Source organism: Ruditapes philippinarum, unplaced genomic scaffold, assembly GCF_026571515.1.
Source record: "Ruditapes philippinarum isolate M1 unplaced genomic scaffold, ASM2657151v2 ctg548_1_1_1_1, whole genome shotgun sequence".
Classification (NCBI taxonomy): Eukaryota; Metazoa; Mollusca; class Bivalvia; order Venerida; family Veneridae; genus Ruditapes; species Ruditapes philippinarum.
This window is the reverse complement of record NW_026861361.1, coordinates 128,318-146,551: the sequence shown is the minus strand read 5'-3', so window position 1 is coordinate 146,551 and position 18,234 is coordinate 128,318. Positions and strand designations below refer to the sequence as shown.

At 30.2% G+C, this 18,234-nt stretch overlaps 1 protein-coding gene and 1 non-coding gene across 2 annotated transcripts in view; one reads left to right on the top strand and one right to left on the bottom strand.

The window, feature by feature from the left end:
- Positions 1-1,214: 1,214 nt before the first annotated feature.
- Positions 1,215-1,286, bottom strand: Trnaq-cug (transfer RNA glutamine (anticodon CUG)). Its single transcript has one exon. It is a non-coding gene; the product is annotated as a tRNA-Gln (tRNA).
- Positions 1,287-1,450: 164 nt separating this feature from the next.
- The window catches only part of LOC132715373 (ETS-related transcription factor Elf-3-like), an 89,375-nt gene continuing 72,591 nt past the window's right edge, over positions 1,451-18,234 (top strand). Inside the window, exons 1-3 of the mRNA XM_060698369.1 lie at positions 1,451-1,610; positions 10,555-10,607; positions 11,378-11,979. The gene's annotated coding sequence lies outside the window, so the exon portion shown is untranslated. The remainder of the gene's footprint in view (positions 1,611-10,554; positions 10,608-11,377; positions 11,980-18,234) is intronic.

Here is an 18,234-nt window from a genome sequence, read left to right as displayed (position 1 = left end):
CGTTCTTATATTGGTGTCCAGACGACCAAAACAAGTTTTATAAGCAGAAATAGCTGCAACATCATTGTGGCGAAATCAAAAGTACAGTTTGTGTTTGCATTTGTCTGCCTTTGGATCATGTTCACCTAAACATCAACAGAATATCACCAAACATGGCTACATTTAGTAGCAATCTGAATTTAACAGTATATTTCTGAATTATATAAACACATCTTTTCATACAAATTTTATCTTCTTTTTAACTTTTTATTAGATTTGAAAGACAAGCCTAGAGCACCATGAAGCTCAGATAGCTGAAAAAATCTTTTTGCATGGGAAAATACCGCACTGTGACGTTTCGGTTGCCATTGCTCATACATGAGCTGATTATAGTCCTCATTTGCATGTAAAAAATGTGTATCAAACTTCAGTGTTACCTGTGAAATCATAATTACATAATTAATTCCTGAAGAATATTTGGTTAAGTTAAAACAGGATCTTTCAAATAAAAATATTTGAAAAAACCCGAACAAAACTGTTAAATAGGTTTTAATATAACTGTAGAAAGCTTGGTTTTTAGGTTGATGTAAAAATATTTTCACAGATTCATAAAATACAGATTTAAAGATCCATTATGCACCGGAAGGATTTTATTTTTTATTCCTAAACAACTTGTTATTTTAGGTGTCCTGATGGTATTGACATAAATGCATGTAATATCACTGAGACAATCGTATGGTTTTGTTCTGTAAATATTCCTGATTACAAAATAATAATTCTTATAATATTTAGGCATTTATTTACCTGTCCAGGGCTGGAACAATGATGTCAGAGAATGACCAATCCATAATTATGTGTGAATTGAATTCATAGTATTTTGAATATTTCTAAAAGGACAGCACACAATATTTTTTATAACAATATTAGATTAACTATATTAATCATTTTTCCATTTGATTTAAATCTGTGATAAATTAACTGTTATATTGTTGATAGTCGCATGTGGTCTGAACAACATTGTACTTTTTGAAAGGTGTTGATAATCTTGGTGCACACTGGAAATAGCTATTATTTCTGTTAAGTATTATGCCTATGTAATTTATTTGGTTTAATTTCCTATAGAATCTACATGTTTACGGTTTTATTTATAGGTTAAAGTTCATAAGTAAGCATTTACAAAATCAAATTGGTACATAAAAATGGTAAATGAAGAGGAAAAAAACTGGAAAAAACTTAGGTTCCACCGAGATTTGAACTCGGATCGCAGGATTCAGAGTCCTGAGTGCTAACCATTACACCATGGAACCCTCGATATCATTTCGTATCCGTAAATTGTTTATAAATAGTACACTCCCCGTACATCGTGAACAGCCAATGAAAATGTTTTAAAATTGGAAAACACCTACTAAAGGGATTTCCCCTCAGGAATGTATTACGCAGGTTCGCGCCATCTATTTTTAGAACAAACTGAACGGTCATGACTCAGTGATCGGCTGACACAAACAAATTATCGTGAAACTCTTAATTTTTTAACGTTGACAGTTCACGTTGAAAGAAAGATATTGATAATAAAATAATAACGGATACACATCGTGCGTAATTTCGTCAATTTTATAGAGATTTAAAGCTGGGTAAGTTAAGTTAATTTTGCAATTCTCACATGACACTTGACAGCTTTGTAAACAAAAGGGGTGTGTACCGCGACAGAGTTTAAAGGTAGTTCAGTAAATTGTAGCTGTTCGTCAAAATATGTAATAGTTTAAAATTTCTAAATGGGTACAACGTTATAGGTTTGAAAGGCAGTCTTATTGTTATATTCTTTCATTTACAAAGTTGCCTTTCAAATTTACGGTTATTTCATTGTCCATGTATTTACTATGTACATGTATCTTATAATTATATAGGTATGGCTGTAGTGACTGTACTGTGCTATATATATTGCTATTGGTGTATGTCATGTACCGAATGTCTATATAACATGAAGTTAAATTTATACCATAAAAGTGGGTTATATATTAATATTGGTATCAGTACTACAGTGAAAGGAACAAATGCCTTCATGCAAGAATGCATGTCCCTTAAGGCCATTGAAAGACAACAATTCTGGTTGTTGCTACAATGAAATTAATTCAGGTGTTGCTCTACAAAGGTTACAATTTTAATTTATTGTTTGGTAATTATTGCTTTACTGAGGGCCACTTTTGAGGGGTTGTATATATCATACTTCAGTTTAATCACATCTTTAATTACAGCCATGGTTTATTTAAATATTTTTATATCACATATTTAAAATATAAAACTTATCCTAGGATGTTTGTATGAACTCTAGCTTCATTCTGATTGAGGACCTGGGACATAAGTATCTTATGTCCCAGTTGAGGACAGAATAGAATTTATATAACCTGTAAATTACATACATAATCTTAATTATTATAAATTCATTTGATCCATGATTCTGAATATAATGGACAGGGTTCACATTCTGCAGGACTGAGGAATTACACATTCAGATGTCTGCATGCTATCATATTTCTATGATAATTATATAAAAATAATCAGTATTTCGTACAATTAGCTTGAAAATTTCTCATGGCCATATATGGACATCCTAAACTTTCTTTATAAAGTAAATGGTTACTTTGTTTTTGTCACTGTATTGTTTACATCAAAATCCCATAAGTAAGTGTCACTCATCTAAGTTAGCCTGACAATTTGAGACCATACAGAGGTGACATAAAAATGTATAAAATACCATCAACCTGGTGATTTTTTATTGACTAATTATTGACATCATATCACAGCTTTAATAGTATTAGACATAAAATGCATCAAATATCTTTACAATTTATCATTAAAGGTACAGTGTATTTTTTATGTACACTTGTCAAGTGTATCGGTCAAAACAGAGTTACTATCTGTGTATTTGCACCTGGGGCCATACTGCAATACTTGCTATCAAATTTGGTGATCTTAGTCAATGTTAGGCAGATACATAATGATGGGGGACATGTCTCTCTTAATTGCCTTTTCTTAAAGTAGATTGACTCACATTTATTTTACAACTGCTATTTATATAGGCAATCTAGTGATAGGAAAATTTAGCTTAGCTAAAGTCAGTGTTGTAAATTTTGAATAAGGAGTGTATAATCGTGATTATTTTATCAGGTAAGGGTGAAATAAATTGTTCTTTATGATTATGACACATGGTCTTGTGAGACAGATAAGTTCCTAAAAGTTCTAATCTCATTGACAGATTTATCACATACTTGTGAACAAAAAACACCTTTCTTCACCTTTAAGTGCAGGGTAGAGAAACAATCATTTTGTTATACAATTATAGTGAGGAGTTTTCATTATTTTGTATATAAGTAAAGTAATGATATTTCATTAACTAAAATGCCAATCTATGTATTTAGTATAATGTAGGTTTTTGAGTTAATAAATTGGCTCATGATGTTGTACAAAATATTTGAAAAGATAAATGTAGGTAACATTTTGTTACTTGATATACCAAGCAGAACAGACCCTTGAAGTTACATTTTTATATCTTATATGTTTGTGAATTGATCAGTGATTTGTTTTGATCAATTTCTTTAAGCTGTACTCTAATGATCATAGCTTGTTTATATAAAGTCAAATAGTATTTAAGTGATTCTGTGTCAACAGGATTTTATACAGTTTTATACAAGCATAAGCGTATGCATATAAATGTTAAGTATCTTTTGAAACCTAAGTCTTACAGTAATCTTCTTGAATCTTTTGAAGCTCTCTTTTCATGTTATTTCAATGTATTTTTTCAAATAATAGATACAAAATTAATATAATAAAATGACAATTATTCACAGTTTTTACAGCTCTCATATTTTGTGGTAAGTTAATGCCTAAATTGCTCTGTTCATTTTAACCCTTACCACACTAAATGTCCTTGACTGTCTTTCAATCTGGATAAAATCATTCATCACTTTAAGGGAGAATTTCAAAATAAAAACAGACTGAATAGCTTACAGTGCAGACCATGATCAGAATACATAGATGTTCAGGTTGATCTTGGTCTGCACTGGTCACATGGTTTGATCATCTACAAGCTATATACTTGTAAGGCTTTTAAATGACAAAGTTTCATTTATTTCATAATGTTCTTTGTTATTGATGTTAAAGAATGCATAATAATGAAAAGTTTGAAGTTATCTATCTATATACATGTGCTTATTTAAAAGATTATATCTATATACATGTGCTTATTTAAAAGATTATATCAAATGTAGAGTTACAGCCCTTGGATATAGAAATATTTATAATAATGCTAGGACAAACAATGTCACATCTCTTGCCAGTCATTTAAAATCATTGCATGGTTTATAAGACTTAAACATGTATATATGATAATGACATTGTTGATTTAATACATCTAGATACATTCAACCAACACAATTAATGTATGGCAAAACATAAATATTTTTTAATGATGTTCATCATATTTTTACCCACAGTTAATGTTATGATTTATGTACTGTTATTGACAATAATGATATTGAACATTTTGTATCATGACACTGGCTGTTTGTTTTGTACAATAATAGTAACATTGAAGAAATTGATAGGAATCTTGCTTTAAAACCTATAATGAATAGTTAGACACATTAGTAATAAACCACATCCCCTAACTAGAGCTTTTTTACTCATGTATGGTGTAGTATAACTTTCAAAATTTTAACCTGCATAATCTATACCTCTGATTACAGCTGGGGGGGAAAGTTTTCTTTGTACTGCATGACTGACTGATGACTGAATATTGCTTTACTCACATACAACTTATAAACAAAGTCCTCATTTATATTCAAAGTTTATAGTAAAGTGTTATGAAGAGAAATCCTATAGGCATATTGAATAACAAAATTAGCATGAAACATATAAAGCAATGTTCAATATATCTGGATGACTGATTCAGACACTGGTAGAAACATCTGTGACATCAAGTTCATTTACTGAAAGCAATGATGGCATATATATACTATTTCATTATATATGAGTCAGTCAGAAAGATAGATGCTTTCAATCTACATTGTATATACATATGTTGTTTAGATTTTAATTAAGACATTCAAGCACAAAAAAAGTTCTGGGTTCAGTTGGTTTATTGTTAAAATATTACATGAATTAGGATAATCTCAAATCAGTTCACAAGTAGAATGCGCAATGACAGCTTGAAAATTTTGAAAAGTAGCATAATTTATACTCTGTGTGTATAATTTGCCTTTTACATAAAATTTTTTTGCTTACAAGCTGAGTCGACGCCGACTGATATTGCTCAAAATAAAAACAAATATCTTGATCCTTTAATACAATGAAGACTTTAAATATTGAACTCTTGCTGAACATTGTATTTGTGATATACTGAGTCATCTATACATGTGGTAACACAGACATTTAAAGTTATACTACAGCAGTCTGAATCAGTCTGACTCAGTCTTTAATTTGATTCATAAGATGCAAAATTATCAGAAAGATACTTCAACTACCAAAAAGAAAGGATAAAACACATTTTAAATTCACAAATAAGCAAAATTGCACTTGTATTTTGAATTTTTGTGGAAAAAGCAGCCTTCGTTTGTTATTTAATGCCATTTAAATCAATGTATACAGATGTGGAAGAATGTGATATCATAGATATATATCTTTATAAAGATAGCAAAATTTTGCATGCAATAGTCATCTTAAATTAGTGCAATAAGATATCCTTATGTGCAGCAGTGATTATAATATGAAATTCCAAATGTAAACCATTGTACAACCAAGAATACTAGACAGAAAATAGCAATATTTTGTTTGCATTCTGATTGTCAACAATAGAGAGGCAGTGCACTTTTTGTCAACAGTTAACAGTAATGAAATGATGAAATGCTTTATTACCAACTTTGATTAAAAATTATGATTATCTTTTTAGTATAACTGTAGATATAAATAATGTCCCTTCAAGGATGCAATGAATAACTGAGATGGTAAGTAGAAAGCTAATGTGGTCAATAAGAAATGAGGTAAGTCAAATTAAAGTGTACATGTTGATTTGTATTGTTAATATTAAGGAGTAGGATAATTGATAAAATATCATTAAACTTAGAGAGACAAGATAGTGCAAACTTTATTAGAAGATTAGCGTTCAGTCCTGGCTGATATTTTGTCAATTCAGATCATGACATGGAAACTATGTTCTATAGCCATCATTTGGTATTGACATTGCGAGATAATAGACTTCATTTGTAAACATTGGCCATAAGATGTGACACTTTTTATAGGGTATGTAATTGATAATACCTGTATAGATTGTGTTGTGCATTGGCAAAACATTTTTTTTTCTACAGGAGATATGTTAAGTCAAGGCAATGTTTGTTTTATTTTGTGTAAAGTATCATGTATTTTCTATGTTTGTTTAACCTGTTGAATATATTGGCTTAAACATATATACAAGGTAAGTTTGTGTATTTTAAGAAATATTTGATAAATTACATGTATATACATAATGTAATATAATATTATAAAGAGTTGTCATAATGGTAATAATAGTAGGTTATTGCACCTTTTTTCATGCATGTACATCTGCACAAGTACCAGGATGCATTTAAAACCGAGCCTGCACAGCAATGGATTTATATGTTCAAGGGCTTCTGTAGATGTTGATGCACAAAAAAGTTCATATTAAGCTCTATTATTGCATAAAAGTTCACATCTAAATTGGTAATTTCATGTTTTGTTATCTGTATTTGGTATAAAATTAAGAAACAACTTTGCTGTGCTTTCCACTGCATAATTTAGATGTCATTTGACAGTCACACATATTAAAAAAACCTGTATTAATGGGGCATGGTCACAAGAATATCTCCATTTTCTCCATTAATGTATACCTGATTATGCAGATTTTATACAAGAATAATGTTTAAAAAATAAGAATACTTTTCTATTTCATTGAATGGTGTAGAATCTTTTATTTCAGAAGAAACAATACATTTCTTGAGAGCTTTCATATATTTGAATTAAACTTAAACAAATTAAGTGAGAATGCACATTTTCTTCAAATATCAGTCTGTAGTAATATATAAAATTACAAATGTAAACATAACATATTTGAACTTTGCCCCTTGATAATTTGACTCATAGTAATCAAGTCAAGTTTGACATTATGTTGGAAAGCTCTCAAGGTACTTCAAAATTGAATAGATCTATTCATTACTGTCACATTACTTACATGACAAATATAAAAATATACATCTTATCTGTTCTTGTATATAAATGATTGATCAATATCAATGAAATATTTACAACAGATAAATGATTATAGTGTGCTAAATCATCTGTATAGATTGTTTAGCTGCCAGTCATTAAAGACTTCAAGCACAACTTATACTACTGATATAAGCATTTAACTTTATATTACTGAAACTGAAAGAACTGGCAACCTGTTTTAGTAAGGAAGTGGTTATAAGTTTTGTTTTAAAGTGAGTATTTGAGCTGTTCTTACAGTTTTTGACAACTAGAAATTTCATATTGTGCAAGAAATTGAAGCAGGTCTTATTTTACAACAATACAATATGAAATTAAGGAACATAATAACAGATCATTTAGTGAGACTTATTACAACAATTTTTGCATGAACTCCGTGAAGAATAGAGATGGATATGTCAGTAACATTTTATTACAATGCAAAAGGTTAAAGTCCGTCTGGACCATGTACCTAAATTAACCCACTCTATGCTGACTGACAGACTATACAAATATTTTTCATTTAACTTACAACCTTTCTGAAACCTTTAAATGAGGCAGATACCTTGATGTGAAAAAACTTTTAGAGGTAAAATGTTACTTTCACAATAATTGTAAACTTACAGTTTTTCTTGAGAATTTTCTATTTACATAATTATACAGAGTTTACCTGTCATTGAACTTTGATCAATTGTCTGGTCATTTAAAAGTGGATTTTTTATTTTATGTGGATTTTTCTCAAGACTTGAGCAAATGTTACAAGACATAAGTACAGTTTAATATTTCAGCAGTTATAATAGATATCTTAATAGATAAGAGGTTTGGTGTGAATGACTGATTCAGATTCCTTTTGTAAATTTGAAACTTGCTATTAGCAGTCAGATCATTATTTTTAGGTCATTCCCACTCAATTGTAGGTCAGAACTTAATAACAAGTTTCAGAACTATTCATTTCAAGGACATTTACCAATTGCAGAAATGCATGTTAAATAACAGACATAAAGCTAGACATTTGAGGGAATCATGATTCATGATCATCATCATATAAAGTGCATTCATAAAGTATTTACTAGAATCCATTTATGTTTTGGCACTATCTTAAGCTGCTTCATTTGTTTTTATTTATTTTTATCAAATTATGGTATAAAGAATCCTCTATAAGACTTAGTTAGATATGATATAAACATAATTCTTTGCTCTCAGAAATGACTTCTAACATTTAAAAATGTTTTATACTCAGCCAAAGATATTATACATTATGATTGGAAACATATTTATATGACATAAATGATATTCTTTATTTAAATGTTTCACATACATATACATTATATAGATACATTCTGTAGGAATGTTATATTACTGCACAGACTGATGCACAGATAAAATATTTGCTCAACTTTGCCCCAAAAATTGAAATTCCTGTAAAGCTAGTTAAATTATCTCACTGTATATGATACTTTATCAGCCATTTGTCTGTTGACAAAAACTTGCACCTATTTGTTCATTATCAAACAAATGCTGCCATCCAATTGTTATACTGATATCTGTTTTGATAAATGTTTATACATTTATGATATAGAGTTGTAAAAACCACCCAGTCAAACTGGTCTTGTTTACTTTACTGATAAATAGATGTATATGACACACTTTTCAAGGTAAATCCCTTAAATGTAGAAATATGACAGGTATGTAATAACACTGTATACACCTAGAGTAATATAATATTATCCTACACAAAAATTTCTACTTTACAGTCAAATAAGGTCTCATAATTTTTTAATTTCAATGAGATGGTGTTGAAGGTCATTTGCTTTTTTGTGGTTAAACCTTTACATTTCTTTCTACAGTAATGTCAAAATGTTGGAAATCTACCTGTCAAAAGAAATGCATTTTTTTTGCTGAGTCAACAAATGTTTACCTGCATTTGAGCACAAAGTGACAATATCATGATCTTTATCATGCATACTGACTTGTAATGTTTATAATAAAATGTACAAAGATGGAGATAGCATCATTTTAATTCGAAAATAACATAATTCTGTTAAAGAACAATCTTAACACATGATGAAAAGTAAAGTTATTATTAAACTTATTGTTTTTCAACATTCAAATCAAGATCATTTTATTCAGATGTTGCTCAGGTCAGAAACAATGTTTAAGGTACTGAAGAACATTTTAATCGTGATGCATTTTAGATACTTTTTATTGCATAAGGAGAATTTTGATAATTATGAGTCTGGTTTAAATTATTGGTATATTATAACTTTATTTGCATCATTTGCCATCAATAAGTTTATGTTTAGGAAAAGCCTTTTTCAGTGACAAAGAATTTCATATGAAATTGCTTTTATCTCGCATACAAGTAAAATGCAAACAAAAAATTTAGCATAGACTATGAAGTCAAAATAAAAAGTGTGGGTTGAAAATTTACTCATTCAAGCGTTATGACAGAGATTTGATGTTTCAAGTTTAAGAGTTATTTACCCAATTTAGTTAAATCTTGTATAAAAGATAGTCCTACATTTGATCTTTATGGGTCAACACTCAAGGTGCTTCACTCAAGGCTGTGAGAAAATGTAATATTAGTACATTGTAAATATTACAACCATTTGCAAATGGTTGCAAATAAGTTGATGTGAATAATTTATTGTAGGATTTGATGGTTGGTGAAAAGAGATAGAAATCTAGAGTGTTAATTAAAAGAGCCCAGAATAAAGGTAAAGCGTCATGCTTTAATGTATTGAATAAACAATCTAATGTTATTAAATGTAGAATGTTTATGACATTAAAACTTATGTCTAAAGTGAGCAATAATACAAGGAGAGTAAGGACAATATATATTGTCAAAAATGATCAGTAAAAATAAAACATTGCACTGTAACTGTTTTTTGGCCTCTTAACTTTTATCATACTAAATTAAATACATTACATGGACTTGCTCATCTTTCAAATTGGAATAAATCATTCATCATTTGTTAGGAAAATTGCAATATATATAGTGATACTAGCTCACCAGATAAGGAGCAGTGCACATTGTATGGCTGTGCCACAAGATCTTGGTCTGCACTGTTTGCTATATTTTAAAATGTTTCCCAACAATAATTAATGGTTTGTCCATTTAAGGTATATGACATGGGCATGGTTAAATAATTTTTCAAGTGAACCTATTAATTGGTCTTTTCTCTCACTGTGTGTAGCATCTTTAGATGGCCACCTCATTTGTTTGTTCCTATCATTTTAGAACCTGCCAGAGTTAGAAATTAAGCAATGAAAAAATCATCAATTAATGCCTATATTAGCCAGTTCTTTGTGTATTTTCAGACTTTGACAGTCACTGTAGAACCATCAGCTGTACATGATATTTCAGATCAAATGTAAGTATACATTATTTTAAATGTAAGTGTTGATATTTATTGTAACAAGCAGCTGATGTACAATTATACATCATTTGACATTGTATTTAAAAATTTGAGACTGCTAATATGCCAATGTCACCAGTATATTACATGTCTATAATATACATATAATGTTATTTGTATTACAGATGCAGTGTAGCAATGTTATTTGTATTATTGTAACGGTGTAGTAATACAGTGTAGTAATGTTATTTATATTACCATTACAGTGTAGTAATGTTATTTATATTACCATTACAGTGTAGTAATGTTATTTATATTACCATTACAGTGTAGTTATGTTATTTATATTACCATTACAGTGTAGTAATGTTATTTATATTACAACTACAGTAGTAATGGTTTTTGCATTATACCATTACAATGTAGTAATGATTTTTGTATTATACCATTACAATGTAGTAATGGTTTTTGTATTATACCATTACAATGTAGTAATGATTTTTGTATTATACCATTACAATGTAGTAATGATTTTTGTATTATACCATTACAATGTAGTAATGGTTTTTGTATTACCATTACAATGTAGTAATGTTATTTATATTACTTTTACACTATTTATTGTATACATGTACATGGAATAGATCAAACTAGTGTCATTGACAGAAATAGATCATACTATAGTATCAATGTATACAAATTGGACAACATAATTTATGATGGTATATATAAAATGTTATAACAATTATCTCTGGAAATAAATAAATAATTCTGTTCTTTTTCAGATAACTGAAATGCTGTACAAGACTAACTACCAGTAATACAGACCTGATTTATGCCAGAAAGTATAAAGTGATCTATATTTACTGTGAAATCTAAGTTTGTTTGAAGGTTTTGTTAATATATATGTCATATTTCAAAAAGGAGACAACTATATTTGAAGATAAAAATATTCAGTCATAAATTCTATGTGTGTGTCAACAAGGGGCAAGTAAATCTATCTGTACACAGACTTGAACATTCAAGAAAAGAAAGGATTTTAACAGGATATGATACAATGTATATGTTGTAAATACTGCATAATAGTTTGAAGTGACTTCACATATAACCACACTTGATGTTGGATGTAGTAGTCGTAGTACAAGTTGACACTCTGGTTATGTGTTACATAATATATAGGTATCATTGATTTAGCTATATATATGTGTGTATATATACATTGTAGACCACTAAAAACACCTTCATAATTTGTTAATTTCTGAAAGTGAGCATTATAAGGATTTAACAGAACAAGACCACCTTCCAAAATTTTATCCTGGAGTGCAAGTCAAGTGCAAGTGAAAGATTTGGCAGAGTTATCTCAGTGTGTGATAACTTACACAAAGTGGTTAGTATATATTATTTAACCAAAGTTTTTTTATATATCTATATACATATGTATTTTGCATGTAACCAAGTATCAGTTGATGCTAATTTTGTATGTGACAGAATTTGTTAAGATATAAAGACAAGTATACTAAGGCAAATAAAAAATAAATAGTATCATGTTATCAGGTAAGTCATTCTGATTTTTAAAAATTTTCTTCTAATATTATCTTTTTTACATAGGTGATAGAAACTGTTTGAAATTTTTCTTAAAAACTTTGGTTAAGGACCAATGTGGACAGTACTTAAATTATGTATGAGCATATAATTGCCAGGACTTGAATGCTTTTCTCCAGGCAACTACCATACCTTTGCCATTTTGAGACAGCCAGATGCACTTTCTACATTATTGCTCAAGAACAGAATCTGAGTCTGCAATTTTCATTTGTTTATTTTTGTGATACTCAAAGCTCTTGAGTCCTTTCCAGAAGAAATTTGACTATTTTTACTAGATGTTCTGACCCTACAGTGGGACAAGGTATTGCTCTAATAAGTGTCTCCTTTATGTTAATGTAGGAATGATCAGGGAATTGGCTTACCATTCCCTATTGCTTTTATTGTTGCTTCTAGTTATAGTATTATATCTTAAAACAAAGCTTTAGAGTTGATAGAGATAGAAACATATCTAACACTGGAGTAAGACTAAGAGTTTTGCTTTTATTATCAACCAGTTTCAGTCCTCTCTGGCCATCATTGGGACATTATAAGATAATTTGATTAAACAAACTTTGGCTACTGCATGTGTGCCATTGCTTTTTTACACCAACTGAACTGCTTCAATATTTAAAAATGTTGGTATGTTATAACCATATTATATCATGTCACATTTTTATGTGTTAATGAACACTTATAACTTATAATATATAATTGTATCATAGTTTGGAGGCCTTTCTGTTGAAAATGTTTCAGGGTTAAATCGTATACATATACATGCACAGTGCGGTAACTGGAGTGCAGGTATTAGTTACCCGCACTCCAGAGCATGCCCATTGATTGGCTCATTTTTGCTGGGGTTTACATATTGTGACGGCAGAGAAAGGGAAAGCGACAGAAATGTCATATTCAGATGTTTGTTCATTGGTTCATTTTTGCCGGGGTTTCATATTGTGACAACAGGGAACGTGCTTTTATGTTTGACTATGATACAAAAGAGAAAGAACACCAAAACACTCGGCAATCTGATTAATACTCGGGGGCTACGCCCCCTCGTACAAATCAGATAGCCTCGTTATTCGGTGCTCTTTCTATTACATAGATGTTGTACTTGAGTAGTTTCTGCAGCATTTGTGTATGTTTCACAGTTTTTACCAAATATAATGCCCACAAGGCCATGTTAGTAAGCAGAGCATAAATTATGTAAACATTATACATATGTATATATTGATGAATACTTTATATAATATTGGTTTATTGTAAATGACTAATGTATTTTATATTTTAAGTGTTTTTGTTATCCATTGATATTATGTTAACTATGAAATTGCCATTTTCTTTTGATGTTTGTATGTTAGGAGACCAGAAATTCTTTCATATCTTGCCTGTTTACTGCACATTATGCGAAAATTGAATCCCTAAGTTTGTTGATGTTCTGGAAAGTTACATGTGTTGAAATAAGTGAGGCTAGCTTGTACATTAGTGCAGTCTGACCATATTTTTGATGTTGAAATCCCTTCAATTTTGAATGGACTGTTCCAAATACAAAGCAGGGCAAGTCCACTTATATACAAAATGAGCAGGTTAAAAGTTAAATTGAATGAAGATTGTAGTGTTATTAATAATATATAACTGCACCAGTATTGTAGAGTATATTACTATATACATATAACAGTGTACTATATATGTAAGTGTTATTGACTACATTCCTGAGCCAGTGTGATATATGATACCTACTTAATGATATCTTCCTATATTGTTGTGAAGTAAAGATGAAGACAGGGGAAAATTATGGTTATTTTGACACAAGAGAAAAAATGTTAATCTTTCGTTCTTGTTGAATTATGGGTGTAAACTTTGTAATAGTTTTTTTTTTACTTTTTGCATGACTGATTCAACTATAGATCAAGTAAAATTTTGGTAGAGAACGCAAGCATCTGATTGCCTTTTTACTCATCATAGTCTATTTCTTAGCTTATGCTGATACTGCATTGCAGCTTGATGAAAAGGAAAGAATAATTGATGCTACCTTAGTAAATTAAATAACAATTGAGAAAAATTTACCAAAACTTTGTTACATCATATTCATAAGCCATAATGCATAACCAGCAAGAGATTTTATCCATAACCTACTGAAATTTGAGTAATAGATTTGCCCTGCTTTGAATTTGTAGCACTCCTTTTCTCTTAAAGGATTTTAGTACCAACTTTAGCTACCTTTAGTATAGAGCCTTGTTAGATAGTGCAGGCTAGCTATAGGGCCCAAGGTTGTAAAATCTCAGGATTTTCATTAGTCAGTGTACATTCTGTGCCTCTTTCTATGACCATTCAAATACCAGAGATCTGAATTAGAGTTTAAAAAATGTCTTTATAACCTCAGACCCTGGCTCTATACTGATGGCAATGGCTTCTGTTCCTGTAGGGTGAGGCATAAATTACGAAAAAAAATTGCAATACATGTCATCAGATTTGCTATCTGAGAAGCCTATAGCTTTGACTGATCTTCACCAAGTTTACTCACTTTGCATGATTGTGTGCTAAATACTTTGAAAAATTGAACTAGCAACAAAATCTATGATGAACTTTGTAATGTTTGCTATAAGCATAATAATTTATCAGTAATCAGTAACTTGTTACCATGTCAACTGATGACCAGGTAGCTTTAATTGTTGAGCTAACTGTGGTGAAATATGTTGACAAGATATCTCCTACCGGATATCACAACTAGTGAAATAACTTCAAGCACTTGAGTGATTTGACCCTTGATTTGAAATATTTTGAAACATTTGTGTTTCTTGGTAGTATAATTATTTGAATGCCAATTTGTAACAATTTCTTGTTGCTTCACATACACATAACATCTTTGTTGTTCTTCTGTTTTGCTTGATAAAGTTTTGTAACTTTTTGTTTATAATTACAATTTTCAAGACCCTTAAAAGTTTTTAAGATACATTAGAATTGGCTATTGTGTTTGTTGTATTTAAATAACAATTGATATAATGTGATATTACAACAAAATGCAGGTCAAGTGTTTTCTACAGTGGCACAGAGGTGACATTTGTGTGTTTTTATTTATCTTGTGTACACGAGATACTATGCCGTGGCCATGAATTACTAAGTCATGCGCACCACTTAATTATATTGTGTGCAAGGCTTAGTAACTTGTGGCCATGACATAGTATTTCGTGCACGCCACTTAATTATCTTGTGTGCATGACTTAATAACTCGTGCCCAAAACATGGTATCTCATGTGCACCACTAAGTTATCTTGTGTGCACCATATAGTAACTAGTGCCTACGTCTAAATTATCTTGTGCGCATGACTTAGTAACTTGTGGTCATGACATAGTATCTTGTGCACACCACTTAATTATCTCATGCGCATCACTGAGTAACTCATGGCCACAAGATAGTATATCATGTGCACCACTTAATTATCTCTTTTGCACCACTGAGTAACTTGTGGCCACAACATAGTATCTCCTGTGCACCACTTAGTAACTTGAGGCCAGTAACTTGAGGCCACAACTTAGTAACTCATGGCGACGACATAGTATCTTGTGTCCACGACTTAGTAACTCAAGGCCATGACTTAGTAACTTGTTGCCAGTACGTAGTATCTCATACGCACCCCTTAATTATCTCGTGCCCACCACTATTATCTTGTGTGCACGACTCAGTAATTGTGCCCATGATATAAAATCTCATAACTTGTGGCCATGATATAAAATCTCAGGCGCATGAGATAAATAATAACACAAACATGTCACCATTGTGCCACCGTAGTTTTCTGTTCACAATTGTGGTTTATTCTTAGTACTGTAACACCAGACATCAATTATAGTAGATACATGATATGTAAGATTATTTAGAAAACCTGCTTATGTTACTCAAGTGTCTCATTAATGCAGAATTGTTTTAAACAGAATTAATTTTAGTTCAATTGTGTAGGAAGCTGTAAAACTATAGACACACTCTTGAAAGTTGAATATTTTGCAGAATTGATTTTGATATCTTATTCAGGCCAATTTTAGGACTTTATTCAATATAATGATCTACATGTATAATTATTAATCAATATTCAATACATTTAACATTATCTTATTCAATATTATTGACATTAATCATTATTTAATTCAAAATAATATTGGTCAATTTGAACTAACATTTTCATCCAATGAAATGTGTATAGCTTGATTCAGTATGAAAGAAGTCTGTGATGCTAAAATATGGTACTGGTTTCTTTTTTGAAAAGACAATCATAATTTATACAAGCAAAGTTTCATAAATTTGTGTTATCATTTTCATTGTTTCAATTTTTTCCATAATATCGAGGTTAATCATGTATTCAGGGATAGTCAGCTTGTGAATGTTCTGCGGGGTGAGTAGAAACCTGTAGCCTGTAGCAGCTACTCATCCTACAGGTCTTCAACTGCAACTGTAAAATCTAAAATAAGATATAAAGACTATTTAACCAGTTGATTTAATGCATGACTTGATTTATTAAAAAACATATTTGGTTTTTTTGAGTAATGAGTACAATAAAATTTTCATTTGACTCCTGGCCTTTCATGCATAACTTGTGTGAAATTTATTGCTGCTTCATTCCAATAGTGATGCTTGTTGTAAATTAAAGTATGTATATGGTATCATAATATTGTTAGAAAACTAAAATGACTGTTATATTTAAAATTAGTGCTTCCGCTTTTGTCTCCCTGCTCAAGTGAAAGGAATTTTGGTAAATGTAATTTTCTTCATAGGAAAACATTGTTAAATTTACAATAATTTTCTGAATTTCTTGTCCAGCTTTCATTGTCAAATTGTCCATTAAAAATGTTTGTGGTGAAAATAAAACACTAATCTGCAGCCAGCAGAATACAGCCTGGTCAGACTCCATGGATGTTCAGGCTTGCCTGGCCGGTGAGCAGTATAGAGCCTGGTTAGACTTCATGAATGTTCTGGCTGGCCTGGCCCTATTGGTGTTGGTAAATCTATTTTGATCCCAGCAGGGCAAGAGTTGATATGATGTATTATACATCAGTGCTAGTATACAATCATGTTCCAAACATTTTCACGTACATGGCAGTTTTTTAAGCAATTTGTTAGCTTGACACAAGATTATCATGATATTAATGCAAGTAACATAAAGCTTAAATTTTGCTTTGGTTAGGGCCTTATATTGGCAAATTGTATAATGAATATGTAGTGCTGTAACTTATTGAAACAATTGATTGTTTCGAATTTGATTTGGACATTAATGTCTGAGCTATTGACTTTTAGATAGATTTATTTCACTAAATTATGTAAGACAAAACATGGCAATATATTAAAACATATAGAACAACAAAATAAAGAATACAATAGTAAGGCCTCATTAATGTATGTCATCAACTTAATATAGTAAGGATAACACAAAAGAGAAGAAAAGATACATGTTTAATTATCCTTAATCAAGGTTCATCAGACATTATCATTTGCCTTTATACAATCTGTTCTGTATTTTTATGTATGTTGTTGTTGTTTTTTTTTGCAAATATTTTTTGCCAACTATTTCAAACAGTGAGCAAGGACAAATGACATTAATATTATATTGTTGACGTCAAAATCATCACAGAAAACAAACTCATATGGTCCAGAAAGTTATGTCTCCTGATATTTTTCACATCTATTTTTAGTCAACCTTATTAAACTTCATACACAATGAATGATAAATTACATCAAGAAATATCATAATTTCTGTGGTAACATTATATTTTTCACTGGTAGAAATACTATTTAACTTATTGTGCAGTGTCTTAATACAGACAATGTCCTGTAATTTTTCATATTTGTGGCTAAAAACAGAAAAATTTAGGACAGAAGTTTTACTGAAGTGATGTAAGCAGTTAACCTATCTGATGTAAGGTGATATATATAACTAACACCCAAGACATGATATTTTTGTCATGAACCACTGAATCATGTTCCTATAATAAACATACTTACCCATGAACCATGTCAATACCCCAAATACGGCTATTTTTATCATATTTATACATGCACGTTTGTTTTTCAATATGGATC